The following is a 17,170-nucleotide window of genomic DNA, read 5'->3' on the forward strand; positions in this document are numbered from 1 at the left end:
CCTCGTGTCTGTTTCCCGATACGACCTTGCCCGTCAAAGCCTCCTAAGTGGGGTAATTGCTTGTACAACCTTCAGGAGGCTGCGCATGCTTGTCCCCATTAGATTCAAGCATTTCTGGACAGGGCATGGACAGTGCACATTAAGGGCGGCGTCTATTCCCGTCCTCTCCTCCTATCTGCCTTCAATTTCTCCCTCTAATCTCTCCATCATTCTCTGTCTTTATGAGAACTTGTGTTCATTCCCCTGCTCTCCTGCTGCAAGTGAAGTCCCAGCCAGCCGCCAGTCTTTGCCTACGGGCGTATGACAGAAAGAGCTTTCATTTATTAACGATTATATCACTAACACAAACCAGACCAAAGAGCTCCTTCTTTTTTTTTTCTTCACTGGAGCAGCACTGGTCATCAGAGGCAAGAGTGAAAGATCCCATGTGGTTGAGATCTGATAGCTTCAGATGCAGTTCTCTGATCAGCAACATCAGAACAGAAGAAAGAGTTGTCGTATATTCAGGTCTGCATGGCTTGCATCCAGACAAAAACACACTGATTAAGTGGCACGCTGTGATCAAAATGTTGTTTTTTTTGTCTGATCTTAAATCTTAATGAACCAGTGAAACACTGTTTTTTTTGTTATTATATGGAAATATTGCTATCTTGCACTTATAACCATTTAAATAACTCCTTCCAGCCTGCTGGCTCTGCCATGCTGAAGTGTTATTTTCAAAATCCTATTTCCCTTCCTTCACTTTTTATAGTGTATTTACATTTTGTCAAAGAACCCTGGTCTGAATAAGAAAAAAATAAGCTGATCAACATGCTGATTTTATTAATTATGAAGCTATGGGAGCATAATTGTTAGATTTTTAATTGCAGAAGACTGGCAGAAAAAGCAGCTTTAGTGAAATCCAGCTGACAGAGCTTCCTCATAGCTGATCTGCCTTACTGCGATTAGATTTTACTCCTGTTTTGTGGTTCTTGTACATCTGAAACACCTTTACCTCACATGATTTAAGCTTTTACATAACAGTTAAACAAGCTGTCCAACAGATCATCCTTACACTGCCAAAACAGCTCTGACCCATCAGTCCCGTGTTTGTGTTTTGGTGACCTCTCAGGGTGCAGTGTGGTGTCTGGCACCAGAACGTTGGCAGGAGATCCTTCAGTTCCTCCAGGTGAGACGATGGGGCCTTAGTGGATGTATGCCTTGCTGCACAGCCTGCAGGTACCTGACTGGATTGGGATGCGGGGAGTTTGGAGGCCAGGTCAAGGCTCTAGGCTCTTCTGGTGTGCCAGGGTGCATCCATGCCCTGCAAATGGCAGGACCTAAGGTTTCCCAGCAGAGCACTGCAGCATAACTACATGTTCAGTGTTTCTTAGCTCACCTGTAATTGGTTTTAATGCTGAGGCTGGCTAATGTAGGTTGTTTGTCTCTACTGCACTGCTCTCCAATAACACCCAGAGGAGAGTTTAAACTTGTGTAGGGAAAGCTAATGATTTAAAACAAATATCCCACCTTTATGAAGGCTAGAAGAATTGGGTAAAGATCTTATGCAAAGCACTTTACTGGACCCGTCAGCTGAATTTTGTCAAATGGGAGAAAAGTAGGAGTGATCAGGTGATTTGAGATTAACCAAAGTTGTCACATAAATAAGGCTAAGCTCAAGTTTTAAAAGATGTTATCCGATGTGTCAAACATATAAACCACTAAAGGGTCCAGTAAAGGTCTGCTTAACTACCTTGAAAAGTGTGATACAGCATAAAAATGTGGTCTCATAGCTAAAATGAGACTGACACTCCTAATATAACCAGTTCCAAACATAACCCGAGGCAAAATTTTCATGGAGTCAAATCTACTTCTTTTGGCAGTGTGTCCAGTCATACTATTATACTACTTACCAGGCAAAGGTGGAGCCAACACAAAGACATGTTGGCTTAGCCGGTCTAATGGTCGCTCTGTTAGCCTGCAGTAATCCAGCCCAGCTCCCCTGTCTCAGCAGCCCTCCATCTGTCACTGGAAAAACCGCAGTGGTCCCCCAGGTGGGAGCGTTGTGTCAGCCTGGCAGGGTCATTACAGCAGGTCCTGGGAGTACCGCTGGTGCAGTCTGCTCTCCCTGGCCAGATCTAACCCCTGCCAGGTAGCAAGCTCTCACACAGACCTAATGTATTCACACTAATTAAACTGTGCCAGGCGCCACAAGCCTACGGCCGTTAAAATAGAAAGACCAACTGTTTGTATCAGAGGACTGGCAGTGTCATACACTTACCCCCTCCAAAACCACCTGGATCACCTGCACCAGAGGATCACAGACTAGTGCTTTCCTTTTAAATATCCACAAACATTTACTTTTTAAAAATATTTCCCCGGGAGTTTTTGGCTTAATTAGATGTTAGAGGCAGCAGGGAGGTGACACAAAATGAGGTGAGACAGATGAGAAATAACATGCAACAAAGGACTCTGGCTGAAATTTAGTCAGCCAAGAACATCTCCCACTGCTATTTTCTACTCTTAAAATTTGAATTTTGTCTTAGTAATTTAACTTTTTACACCTTGCAACTCCATTAATCTGCTTATAAATCTTTATTGGGAACTAGCAGTTTTTAACAATCAAACACCTCAAGTCCAATATTAGTGCATGGATGGAGGCCTCGAGCTCTTCCTGGATCAGGATTGACTTCTAAGTGATCTGTGATGCTGGAAATTCTGCTCGCAGGAATGTGCCCTAAACCCTTTTGGTGAGGATGTGAAACTTTCCACTTTCAGCGGATGAATTTTTAAACAGCCTTCTAGCGCAACAATCCACACGCCGAAATTCAAACATCCAAGAGTAGGGACGTTTACCCAAAAGGGTTGCCGAGGATAATGGGTGGCCCCTCACCTTTTTGTGCAGCACACATGTGCTCTCTTGAGCTGTTATAAAACATATAGTCCAGACTTTATGTACTCCCTTCACCGATCTGCTTCTACATGAAAACAGAGAGGGGGAAAAAGACAACATAATAATAATTAACATGCGTTACTTTGGCAACATGCGAAAGAAGATGGAAGGATGAGAGGAAGATCGGGGACATTTTTCACGGTTAAGGTTTCTACTTTGTTTAACCACTGAGGGAAATTATGTCATAACAGTTTATGTCTTATTTCGTGCACTTCTTTGTGTGTTTTTAAGTGCTCTCTTGACTCTGTTTGAGGTGGGAAGAGCGTGCGGCTGCCTGCTAAACACAAAGACGTGGAGAGCTTCGTGCAGCAGTCCAATATGTTAGATTGCTTATTAGTGATCTCCTTCCAGAAGTGGTGTAGGGGTGGACAGTGCCAGATTGCGCACAAGTAATCATCTGAAGTGTTCAGGGAACAAAGTGAGCAGGTGTTTGATTGTGAGAAAACCATTTGGGAGACATTTGAGTCCAGAAGTTGGCAGCAGGCGTGATTGATAGATATTTCTCCCATTTTGCATTGCAGAGGAGTCTGTGTGTGCTGTTAATAGGTTTTAGCTTGTACAATTTGGTATTTATGCTGCAGTTATTGGGGCTTGGATATTATGGTTTTATGATTTTTATGATTTTTATGCTCACTTGTGATGTTTTAACAAGTCTGACTTGATCATAATACTGAATTATGAGTCTTTCTGGTTTGGTTTTGTTAATTTTATGTTTAAAATCTAAATATACATTTATTTTCTTTTTTTAAAATCATGTTGGGAATGTGTGACTTTAAATACCAATAAGCTGCTCTGATTAAGTTAGTAGGTTTAATTGATTTCTTAATTTATAAATTATCATCCTTATGCTCCTTAACTGTAATTTCTTTCAGTTGATGGCGGTACACAGTGTAATATAGGCTGCATTACCGCTGTTGTTGACTTGCCTTTGTACTCTGTCCCTCTGATGATCTTACCGCATATCGCTGCTGACCCACAAGCCCTTGCCTGCCAATTTGCATAAATCACAGTCTATATCTGACAGTTACTAGGCAGTACGGGCGGGGAGATGCCCAGCCCCCGTGCAGAAACCAGGCCACCAACCCGGAGAATGGGAGGCCTGGCTGCCAGAGTGACAAATGTGTCCGGAGCCTACTCTTAACTGCCTCCTCTTGTGTGAATGGTGTCTGTGTGTGTGTATGTACGTGTGTGTGTGCACATCTGCTTGCACATGTATGAGTATGCCCCTGTATAACATGACAAAAAAAGGTTAAAAAGTGCTCAGGGGCTCTAAATAGAGTAACAAAGAGTATATCTAAAAAATCCCCTTAATTCAGTGACCGACATATATAGAGCCTTGTTATTCACTTCTCTACACCTCATCATACTGGAATGGCAGATAAACAGAGCCAGTACAAGTGAGCTGGTTGGTAAAGCATGAAGTGCTGTGAACCATGACAGCAGGTGAATAAGGAGGGCCCATCACTCTGAACCTTCTCAAACATGGCAGTGACCCAAGGAAACCAGCCTACCTCTATTATTCCACCTGCAAAAGTCTAAATCGATGACCACATGAGATTGTACCTGTTCAGTGATACAAAGACAGCGGGACACATAATTAAAGGCCTTCCTGATGTAAACAGATGTGTTTTCTACTGTAGAAAAAGGGTTTTGTTCCATGTTTTACCTGGCAGAGAAGCTGAGACTCTATTGTTGACATTACTTTCAGCACTGTGTGTGCGTCACATGTAACAGAGTACACAGCTGAGCAGATGGTGCCTTCATGGTAGTTTGTGCAATATGTTCCTGGAAAGTCAATTTAGTATAACTCTATGACACAGGTGTCAAACTTCAGGCCTCAAGTGCCGGTGTCCTGCAGGTTTTAGATGCGTCCTTGATCTGACACAGCTGATTTAAATGGCTAAATTACCTCCTCAACATGTCTTGAAGTTCTCCAGAGGCCTGGTAATGAACTAATCATTTGATTCAGGTGTGTTGACCCAGGATGATATCTAAAACCTGCAGGACACCGGCCCTCGAGGCCTGGAGTTTGACACCCCTGCTCTATGATATATTGAGAAAGATTTCAATTGATATGTCAATTTTGGAATTTTTTCTTTAAAAAGAATGTATACTAGCACTAGCCACAAAAATCAGGTATCTAACTAAACCTCCGATGTGTGTATTCATTTAAGGAGTATTACGGTCTCTTCTTAATGAACCACATATCTGATGTTTTAGTTTTTAAAAAGTCTGATTTTTTTTGTGCAAAACCTAAAATGTGCATCACAAAGAAGTTAGAGGAGGTTCTAAGCCTACAGAGGCAGTTGACATGTTGGGAAATGTTCTGCTTGGAAACGTTGGGTCCTACCATCCATGTGGATGTTACTTTGACACTTACCCAAGCATTATTAAAAACCATGTACAGCATTTTATGGAATCAGTAATCCTTGATGGCTGTGGCCTCTAACAGCAGGATAACGTGCCCTGCTACAAAGCAAAAGTGGTTTAGGAATGGTTTGAGGAGCACAACAGTGAGTTTTGAGGTGTTGACGTGGCCTCCAAATTCCCCAGATCTCAGTCCAATCAAGCATCTGTGGGACGTGCTGGACCAACGAGCTTGATCTATGGAGACCCCACCTCTCAACTCACACGACTTAAAGGACCCGTTGCAAACATCTTGGCAACAGACACCACAGCACACATCCTGTGGACCTTCATGGGCTGGTGGAGTCCTTAAGGGGTCAGAGCTGTTTTGCAGCAAAAGGGGGACAAACCCAATATTAAGAAGGTGGTCATAATAATATGCCTGATCTATGTAGGTTTACAAGACAAATAATTATTAGTGAACAATTCTGATTAAGCTTGTATTTTTGACACATGTAGGATGGACAGTGACCCTTTTTTCCTTCATCTTCCATAAAGGTGTCACTTACATAACATCCCCCAAATAGAAAGAAATACAGTAACAAATCCTATACAGTGAAGCCAAATCATAAAGTACAGGTGTGTTCCAAAAGTAAATACAGGTATGTGTGCAGGAGTGTGCTGTTTGTTTGGCCACAATAGCAAAAATGCTGCATATTGCCCAAATGACTTTTGATTGGATCAATTATGATGACTGAGCCTGATTGCAAACAACATGATTTCAGATTTCTGTAGTTTATAGATATTGTTTCATTATGACACCTATGATTTAATTTTAATCTAATCTTCAAAAGAATAGCCACAAATGACTCTCATTAGGTCAGCTGATGACACTTACCCGTAACGCTTGATACGGAAATGTCAGGTGGAGCTTAAGGACCGTGCTGGAGAGTTTAATGAGTGTCTAAGTGCTTGAGTAGCCGCATTTGGAGACACCGCGGGGCTCGAGATGCGTCTCTCATCTCTCCAATTAGACATGAGCAGAGGCTTACTGTACTGTGAGGCCAATCCAAAGTGACAGTCAGAAAACAACATGGTGGGGATTGAGGGGATGAAAGATGGAAGTCAACTGGAGCGTGACAGACCAGTCATTTCCCAGAGTACGCCAGTGACACTCCTGTCTGTCTCTCTCAGAAAGACTCGGGCTAAAACAAACAAACAAGCAAACAAACAACAAAAAATAAATGCAGTGATTTGTTACACTTATTTCAATCACAAAGCCGGGGATTATACATCTCTGGGCAAACCAACTAAACTGTGATAATGTGACCAAATAGACAAAGACAGCAAATCCACTAGAAAAGGTTTTAGTAACTGTGGGTCACTGTGAGTTTCCGTGCAAACCCCACTTAAACTCACACTGCCTCTGCTGCATGTGATGTGATGCCTGGGGTCCTGTGTTATGCTGTGATGATGAAGTGTGCCCAGCACTGACAATGCAGCTGTTTACACATCCTCTGCTCTCACTGCAACACCCAGCCACCAGGTTACGTAATGCTAGTCCATGTGGGTAGTGTGTGAGAAAGAAAGGGAGGAGGGCTAGGGCAGCACAAGCTGTAATAATACAATTGGATATATCCTCCACTTTGATACTGATCCCTATACAACTGTGCTTCCTGCCTCCTCTTACACATTGTATATACTTGCCAGGATGTGTAGAGAAGCTGCTGATTCACCCTGTTCCTTAAAATAACCTGGGTAGTCTCTCCATATATCTGCCATTTCAGTTGATCCGAATCTTATCTGGATAGAGGCATAATCCCCAAAAAGGCTGTTCGGAGGATGGTGGTATACCAATCAGGATTCAGGTGGAAACATTTAGCTGTGGTCTGACAAAACCCCCACACTTCAAAAGCACTTTTGATGTTTCGCCCTTGTTTTTTCAGGCCACTCATGCATCAGTACTTTTGTGAAAAACAGACTCTGAGACAATATTAGAAACGATGCCCGCGGGCGGTTCTTTGAAGCTGAACGCCAAAGCCAGTCGGCCAGTCAGCCCATTGATAGCGTGCTACTCTCCCCACTAGTTTGTATGATGCCGGTCTTCAGTCCAGCTAGAGGGAATACAAAACAGCTTTTTCCTCCAACCCTTGTCAGCAGTGATGTTAAATCTTAATATTGCAGCCCGGGCTTCAACGGAGGCCAGTAAAAATCTTGCAGTCATTTGCTCAACAGAGCATGTAACATTTGGCATAAAGCAAGTCAAGCAGCTCATAACGCATTCATTCCAAGTTAATATAACCAAAGTCAAAGAGTATCCCTGTGCCTTTAGTCTTCTGAAGTACTAAGTAAATATTCATGATGGCACGGGTTCATATTCCACATGCTCGCTCATTTCGCACTAGTTTTCTTCAGTGCACTAAAATACTTAAGGAGATATATATCCCACGAAGCCCAGAGCAATAAACTCTTCACTGAATAACGTTGGCCTGGAAGTAACCATAAACCGCAGAAGATCGCAGTGCAGCTTTGTTTCATTTTATTTGATTAGATTTTCTTATGCTACATCTTTGCATCATGTCTGAGATTCGGGGGCTGAGCCTTTCCCGGGCATAAACATCGCTGCTACGGCGCCAAGGATATCTGTTGCTCTTAAAATAGCTGCACCAGAAGGCATGAAATTATGCATGTGTTACAGTGGCCATCAGGGATTAACAAAGGTGTTCTATTTTATGCCTCTTCTCCAACAAACGCACAGAGGGAAGTACTTTAACCGCTCCTCCTTGTAATGCATGATAACGAGCCTTGTATTGAAATGTAAGACAAATTATGGTCTATGGAGACAATTACTGCTGCCTAATATTCACGTGATGTCACAGAGCCAGAGCATGCAAACATATGGTAGTCATAATATAAATCACATGACCGCAGAAACTGTACAAGACACTCAGACTGATATGGTCAAAGTGTTAGCAGCTGGATGTTGCTTTCATCTAGTAAGTCTGTGTGCAGTTTTGACGATTTGTAGTGTTTACACATGCCTTTGGGCAGAGGTTATCAGTCGTCTTAGTAACTGTAATTATTATGTAATTATCAGATGTTCAAACTCAACTGGCTCTTTTCAATGTGGAGGAGTGAATTGCCACCTTATCGTGGTGGAGGAGTTTGTGTGTCCCAGTATTTACAGGGGCTATGTTGCCACCTGGTAGGGTCTCCCAAGGCAAATTGGTCCTGGGCGAGGGCCAGATAATGAGACTTTCAGCTGACTGCTATGAAAGGAATAAAATCAAGGAACCAGTGTGCGCTACCTGGAATAGGGTTACCAGGGCCCAACCCTGAAGCCAGGCCTGGGGAGGGAGCTCAAGGGAGAGTATCTGGTGGCTAGGGCTTGGCCTATGGGTCCTGGTTGGGCATGGCCCAAAGAAGTGACATGGGCCCGCTCTCATGTGGGCCCACCACCCACAGGAGGCGCCACAGTGGTTGGGTGCAATGTATGTGAGGTGGCAGTCAGGGGTGGAGGGATTGAAAAACTTTCAGTGGTCATGAGGATGTGCAAATGGTGGACAGGGAAGCATGTTGGTTTGAGCAGAGAGTCAAGGAGGACATTTGTGTTTATGTGGAAAGTGAACATCCATGAACTGAGGAGGCATAAGAGTAAATTGTCCACAATCTTAAAATTCTGTGATTGTAGTCATTACCCAATTCTGTGTGAAACGTAATCATGGCCACTGATGAATGGATGACAGTGACAGTTCTTACATGAGCTTGTGGCTTTCAGTCATTATGCAGCTGTGCTTTTTGTAAGGCTGGGGAAACCTGCAGTCCAGTGAGACTGAAGAAGTAACTCATGTGAGTGATGAAACGTTTCTCCCACTGAAAATGTGTCCAGATGAACAGAATCAGCTTTCTCATTACCTGAATGATGGAGCATTACTAGCTATGTGAGTTATGGAAAAATATGGTCCTGGATACACCTACTGTAGTAGACCCCCCCCAATGAGTTATTATAGTTATGTATTTTGTAATTCATTTTCTTTCTATTTTGCTTGTGCTGTTTGTTCTGATTTCATTTTAGTTTCAGTTAGTCTCCAGAGTGGTTTTGTTCATTTCAATGTATTGTTTGAAACTTTTCTGTGTTTGTTTGTTTCTATTTTTTTAAGTCTTAGTGCTTATTTAGTCTTTCTAATTTATATGGAGTCAGGCAGATTTTAGAAGTTAAGAACAAGTCTGACAATGCATACCTTGACTTAAAGGTATGCAGCGATCCAAACCTCAGTAAACAGCAAAGCCTCTTCAGGGTTTTTAAAGGAACCTCATAGATTTTCCTCAACAAATAGTAAAGCTGGCTGCAGTTACTGCAAAATGAGATATGCGCTAGCCTTACTTTTATATGGGAATATAATCAGAATATAACCAGTTTGGAACCAGTTGAGTGCCATGGGTCGTAGATGATTTGTATTAATTGGTGCATGCTGACTCAGATTGATTGGTAATCTGTCTGCTTTCATACGTTAGATTCAATTATTTTCAAACCTTCAGCAGTATGTCTGTCCTGTTATTCCTCTATTGTGACAGAGCCAATAACTATAGTAGCCTCACTGTGGACAGATTTTGCCACAGTGATACCTTCACAGCCGTGTCAGATTCAACACCTCGCTAGTGTCTTGACACCCAAACTGATGTCATGGTTATGGAGAATTTGGGCCCAAAATGCAGACTCCAGGGCAGGTTTAAATAAACAAAAACAAACCTTTATTTACATGAGGCAGCAAATCCAAGAGGCAGACGAAAACAGGAAACACATGAGGGGGAAAACAGTCAGACAGACAAACAGAACTCCACGACAGAGAACTAAGGAAAACTTAGGGCTTAAATATAAACGAGGTAATCAGGGAAAGAGAACACAGCTGAGGAAAACAAGACACAAGTGAACAGAGTCAACTCACGAGAAAGAAGGAACGCAAAACTAACACCACACACTCAGGACAAGAGACTATCAAAATAAGACAGGAAACATAACAGAGACAAATACTAAGGAAGATAAACCTGATAAACACAAAGAGAAGACTAAACACAGGAGACCTAACAGAAACAGACTAGACACAGTGAACACAGGAGGACAGGAAAACCATGTGAATAACTAACAGTGATAACTACGAATGCCAAATATGAATGAAAACACAACCTAAGCAAAGGTAATATTCAAAACTACAACAAACCAAGTCAAACAGAGAATATCTAACAGAAACTGAGAGTCCAAAACTGAAACTGCTTGGGCCAAAACCAAATGAAGGTTGAGTTCAATGGTGTGATCTGCACTGCACTGCAGCAGACGTGATCCCATTGCGAGATGGTCTCCAGTGTTGATTCACTTCAATTAGCTGCAATCTCTGATGCAGAAATGTATTCTGTTTATAAGGAAAAGCCTGGTGACTTCCCCGTTAACTTTACAGGAGTTCTCGCTTCCTGCTATTCATTTTTTATAAACACTTCTTGCTATTCATTCCATTTTCCTCCAACCCTGCTCTTTCATGCCAGTGCAGTTGACTGCACAACAGGGGGCAGCTTATATTCTGGGTACTGCTTAATTATTAATGTGCTTCTTAACACGTAGCCTAATCCGTCTACACAACTTGAAATACTGACACAGGGAGAAATCTGCAGTCTTACTTGCAACCTTTCTCATAATATTAGAAGTTGACCCAGTTGCACCAGGTTTTACAGAGAGTGCAGCAACATCTGGATTTATGGTTTTAGGCTGGTAAACTATTCAAACATAAAACACAGTTAGTGAAAGCAGGGTTGCATTTTCTTCAGGCCCATCCTTTCTATTCTATTCAAGTAAATTATGTAGCACAGTATAAATTCACTACAATGCATAATAATCAAGGAGAGACTGCTGATTTATTTGCCGCATTCACTTATCTGCACAAAACTTTTGTGTCTTTTTAAAATTGTAATGAAATCAAGGAAGATCAGTATGCAAACATGCTCACTAAGACAATATTGACATGCAGATTTTTGTTTTTGCAGATATAATATTTACTGTGTTCATGATCTTAATTGAAACTATGGCATTTGCCTATTACACACACACACACACTCACCCCACCCCCCTATATAAAACCATCTGACTATAATGGATGCATTAAAAAAAGTAAGTATAATCAGTATGCATTCACATGACACTTTATTAGAGACAACATGCTAGTACCAGGTTGGACCTCCTTTTTGCCATCAGAGCTGCCTTGATTTTTTCAAAGCTGCTGCAGATTTGTTGGCTGCACATCAGTGATGTGAATCTCCCGTTCCACCACATCCCAGATCTCTACTGCACTGAGATAAGTTGAGTAAAATGAACTCATTGTCATGTTCAAGCCCTCAGAAAATGAGTACGATGAGGTCATAATAGGATGGACAGATTTAAACTTTAAAATACAGCTTTTGGAATGACTGTAATAAAGTTGTAATAAGCACTATTGTATGTGTAAATATAAATGCATCAATAACTTGCTGAGATTGCTGCAATAGTCTAACCTTTACCTTTCACAAAAACTCAGCTACTCAACCGTCACCTGGTAGCTTTAGTTGTCAAGTGCTTGTACTGAGACAGCAGAAGACATATAGTGGCCTGATCTGTGTGTTGGGGCCTCCAACATAGCCTGCAACAGAGGTAAGGTCAGAGCCTATTGATTTTTAACACTGCTCAACGAGACAGCAGGCTACTCAGTGAAAGACACCACTGTGGAGCCTGTGTAAAGAAACATGTCTGCAGCTCAGTTCCACTAACTGCTACATCCATTTCAAGTAGGTGTACTATTATGAAAAAGCAATGCAAGAAATCTCTATATGATTGCCTTCACGCTTGGATGCTTTCATCCATTTTATCACTCAGATCTGCAATCACCTCGAAGAAGAAAGGCAGCAGAAATGTGGCGCTTCCATTGCAACCTCATGCGCCGCATGAGCACGGCCTTTGTATGCCCTGCAGTGTAGGTGGGAGGGAAAGTGGGGCACGGGATCTTTAATGTGCAGGGTGGAATTATATATCCTTTTAATCATACTCCCCCACCCAGCAGCAGTTTAGGATGAGAGTGACAGAGAGCCAACACAAAGCTAATTCTGCCCCTGTCACATCCGATTGTCTCTTACCTCGCAAATGAGCAGCAGTAATGACACTCGCCTGATGGCCCATGTTCGTGCACATTTGCAGGGATAATGTTTGATAGAAATCAATCCGTGATAATATTGTGGATGGGAACACTGAGGTGATTTCCCTCAGATGGGTTTTGTCTAGTGTGAATATTTCAGCTGTGAGGGTGTCGCTTTCAGGTTCTCATTTCATCTCGGAAGGGACGCAGTGTTTTCCAGCATGCTTAACCAATGAGTGCAGAATGCACGATAGGAATACAATTTCATTTTTGCCTTTATGCTATTTACCAGTGCGTGTTGTGGCAGTGAATGGAAGACTTTTACATTAAATTCATTTAGAATTCTTGATTATACAACACAAAATGCTTTTAATAAATGGAAACTTTGCAATTCCAGTTAAATAAACTGGGTCACTAAAACTATGGCTATGATTAGTCATATGTTGTAGTTCTTAACCAAAGTGCCAAAAATCTAATTATTGTGACTCAGCAAGTACAGGAATGTTGCCAAAGAAAACTACATTGAATAATATATAACTTGTATAGTTTGATGAGAGATATTTGTGTTCCTCACGAGGGAACGACATCCATTCTATCCAATCCACAGACTGTATATCAAAGATGGCCATAGCCATGTCACCCATTGGCTGGAGAACTGTGTATTATTTTAAATGTCAAAGAGTGCAAAAACATCTGTTAGGCTGGTAATGTTAGTTGTCAGCTAAAGCTAACAAGTTTGGTTAGCAAGATGTATTCTGTATAATAAACTGTACTGCACAGATAGATGCCATAGAGACTTTTTCCTGGAGCACAGACTTTTTAAAGTTTCTGTATTACACAGAAAACTTTATTTGTCAAATAATTGCACCAAAACGTCTCCAGACAGCACCAACCACCACAAACAGGGTCAAGCTGTTCACATCAGCGAACAGAATTAGCCGAGGTGAAGCCTAGAAGACAGCAATCGGTTACAGATGCCTAAAGAAATCAATCACAGCCCCTCACTTTAAGCCAAAATTACAAATGGCTGATTTTTTTAAAAATTAAATAAAATACACACCCACAGTAAGTTTATTAAGAAGGGAGTAATTATATGTGGAAAACAAAACCATTCTTGTATCCAGCTGTAAACATGTTAATCTCATCGCTGAGTTTGGTATTTCCCATAGAGAGAGTGTGAAAGATGGACTTTGCTTCCAGGTCTGAAAAGTGAAGACAGCATGTCCTGATCCAGATATGTCAGGGCCATGAATTGCACAAAGATTTGCCTTAAGCAAGTTTTATTTTTAATGGCTCCGGTGGTTTAAAACAGACTTCTGGTTGTATAGAAATCTATAGGAAAGTGGCCTTCAGTTACCTCAGTTAACACTTTTCTGATGACTTTATGAGATTTTTCACCAATTTATTGTCACACTGCACAAAACATTAAGTCAGTTTTACGCATTTTGTTATTTCTGAGATTCAAATAGAAGCTAATAGAGCAAACAGATGTATCAGCTGGCTGATTGTATTGGCTGATATTAGCTCTTCGCATTACATTAAAAAGGAGGAGACCAGAAACATCCTTCAACCATGTTATGAGTGTTGATGTTGCATAGTTTGCCCACCAGAGGGCGCTCTGTAACTTCCTGTTGGCAACACACATTTTGAATGGTACAAACACAAAAACCTGCTGATCTGTGCACGGTCAGTCATAGTGTGAATAAATAATGAATGTTAGGGAAATGTGTTTATGTTTGATGTTTCTGAAAGACAAAACACTTTAGGCCAATATATTGGAATATCAGGTTTTTAAATGACCACATATCGGTATCAGTATCGGTCTTAAAAAATCCTAAATCATTGGGATCTATTGGCTAACTTCTTGTCATTAGCCAGTTAGCATAGGGCTTCACAGTCAGATACACTCCTTGCTCGTTACTTACAGTTTCAAAACACGATAATGATGATGTCACCATGTCTACATCCACCTACTGCCTCTGGTATTTTTTCATGGGAGTGCATGGGACTGACTCAGGCTCGTAACCCACCTCAAGTGGCTGTTGGCAGCATTGCAGCTTCATTTGTCAGCCCTGGAGGTGGCCGCTTGATCCAGACATATCAGGGCGGTGAACTGCACCAAAATGTACCAGTAATGAGATGATGAGTAAAACAGCAGTAATAAGGTTTATTACATTTTAATTACTTGTGCAAGTGTTAAAAGATCAGTGAATAAATCTAGAGCCCCAAACTTAAACAGGGAACATTAATTAGTCCAACAATGACCTGATATAATGATGCTGAGTAATATCCCTTTTCCCCTAATTTCATATAGCTCCATGAACTTAATGCGTGGATATGTTGAGAGCCACTAACAACACCATGAATTATAAATTTTTTCCGGCGACAGAACATATTATGGGATCAGAGAGGCAATATGAGCAAATCTTCCTTTTTATTCATGCCAGTCCTGTTTAATGAATCACTGGGAGATTGCTCTCACTGTTGCCATTAATCAGAGCTTCTCTGCTGCTGATTGAGGAGGGTAATATGAACAGGAATACCAATGAGTGGAGGAATGTGCACGGGCTGAAAAATGGCAGAATAACTCAGCCATTCAGACAGCCAAGTGCTGTGTGCAGTCTAAACACAACCTTGTCCCATCCTTACCAGGAATGAAGTCTATTACCATTTGACCGTGTTCTCAGATAGGGATTATATCTGCTGCACACCCACTGAGACTGAGACAATTTGTTTTTTGACAGCTATTGGAAAACCATGTACCACAGTCATATTGGTACTTTGGAAACAGCATGATGCAACATCTAAAACACAAATTTGTTTCATTGATTGAAGAAAACTGGACCAGACTCAGGCACTAGGGAGCTTTGCACTCATAAATTGAATCTATAAATTTGCCTGCATGCAGTTAATGCCCCGAGAATAAGGATAGTTTTTAGAACTCATCTGGGGGTTTGTTTTTCATATTTTGAATCTTCCATTCACGTAATTGTAATTTCCAAGCCTTTACAAGTAACTGTAACTCACATTAGTGACCAAGAAATTTAAAGGAATAATTTCACAGTGTAGGGAGCATGTGACATACAGGTCTGGGGATATGTAACAAGCACCATATTAGGACAGGGTGGCATAAATATTGGAAACCAAGAAATAGTGCTGCATGCCAGGGACAGATAAAGAGTTCGGTTTGGGCGCTGGGGTGACTCTGGTTTTGTGCCTCATTCTGAGCAACATATTGTTATAGGGACAGCTATTATTACTGTTATAATATACACAATCAACCCAACATTTTTCTGGTAGAATTTCCTGATTTTCTACGTGGTCCTGAATGTCGCAGTGACTGATTTTCTTCCATTTCATTTTTAAAGATCCTCTAAATGCCCCTCCTGCCTGCTAACTCCTTCAAAAACCCAAATTCATCGTCTTTAAGCTTCAGTATTTGAGATATAATGAGGTAACTGTGGCTAGATTGGCTGGAAGAAAGGGAAACAGCTGTCCTGGCTCCTTCAAAGCAGTAACAAAATTTTACTTCCATCAGCCCAAAACATTGTAATTAACACTGATATATTTCTGGCATACTTCAGGGTAGTGGTTGAATACTTCATAGAAAACCCTAAAGGTTAAAGTGACACTTAGTGATGCAAGTCTCTGCCCAGGCGTCCCAGGAACAAAGACAGAACGTGTTAAATCGCTAATTTTGTTTGTTTTTGGCTTTTTTTCCCCACCTGTCCACAGAGCAGACAGATGCAGAAGTTTCATCAATCTTGTTGTCTAATTTTTGTCCAAAGAGTGAATGAGAAGCCAGCAATATTACAAATATTGCTGTATTTGATACAGGCAGCATTAGGCAGCGTTTTGGTATATTTCAGTTTCATTAGCAAACTGGCACACCATGATGCAATGTTTGCAGGGCACAGACTTGGATTTTTTTGCATCACGCGCTCTCTTAAGCCCGAGGGCACACGTATGCGCATATATTTCCTCAATAACTGTGCTCACATAAACACACACAGATCCCGATGTGGAGATTATGACTTATCACACACAGCGCTCCATCATACAGTCACCCACATCTGCTGCCCTTTCTGATTACTCCATCCTCCTTTACCTCCCCTTCTGCCAAACCCTTTTTTCTTTCCCGCTCCTGCAACCATGTGCGTTATCCCCCCACGCCCCGGCCCCCGACTTCCTTTTCTTAGTGTTCTGCAGACTATCCTTCCGTGCCAACCAAAATGAACAGAATTCCTGAGGACATTGGAAGGTAGCCGGGACGCACGTCAGCTGGCACATTTTTACTATGGTGTGATGTCCTCTGAGCCTCAGATGGCATGTTAACAACCTGGAAAAAAGGACCACAGAGTGGTTTCAATACACCTCGCATGATTGAAACCGAAAAGTGTTTTGTTTTTTCTTCACATGTGCACACAGGTTAGAATACCAGCATTAGACAGCAGGTATGATTTTTTTCCCCCCACCTTCCTCTGAAACGGTGGAAGCATTGATGGAAAATACCATTGTTGCATTTCAGGGACTATACGGGACAATCAGAGGGGCTCTGTCTGTTTGGGCAGATGCAGTTTGCTGCAGTCTCTGCAGGGTTTTTTTTTTAATTTTTTTTTTTTACTTCTTCCACCATTTCCAGAGAAGGATAAATGACAAAACCATGTCAGGCTGGCGATGCAAAGAGGATAATTAGGATTCACGAAACACAGTTTGTCCTCAAAAGCAAATCACATCCCCG

At 41.6% G+C, this 17,170-nt stretch overlaps 1 long non-coding RNA gene across 1 annotated transcript; it reads right to left on the reverse strand.

The window, feature by feature from the left end:
- Window positions 1-2,911: 2,911 nt before the first annotated feature.
- LOC112841953 (uncharacterized) lies at window positions 2,912-4,683 on the reverse strand. The gene is made up of 3 exons (XR_003213455.1): window positions 4,599-4,683; window positions 4,444-4,495; window positions 2,912-2,957 (listed from the first exon to the last, which is right to left on the reverse strand). It is a non-coding gene; the product is annotated as an uncharacterized LOC112841953 (long non-coding RNA).
- Window positions 4,684-17,170: the final 12,487 nt, after the last annotated feature.

Source organism: Oreochromis niloticus, linkage group LG13, assembly GCF_001858045.2.
Source record: "Oreochromis niloticus isolate F11D_XX linkage group LG13, O_niloticus_UMD_NMBU, whole genome shotgun sequence".
NCBI lineage: Eukaryota > Metazoa > Chordata > Actinopteri > Cichliformes > Cichlidae > Oreochromis > Oreochromis niloticus.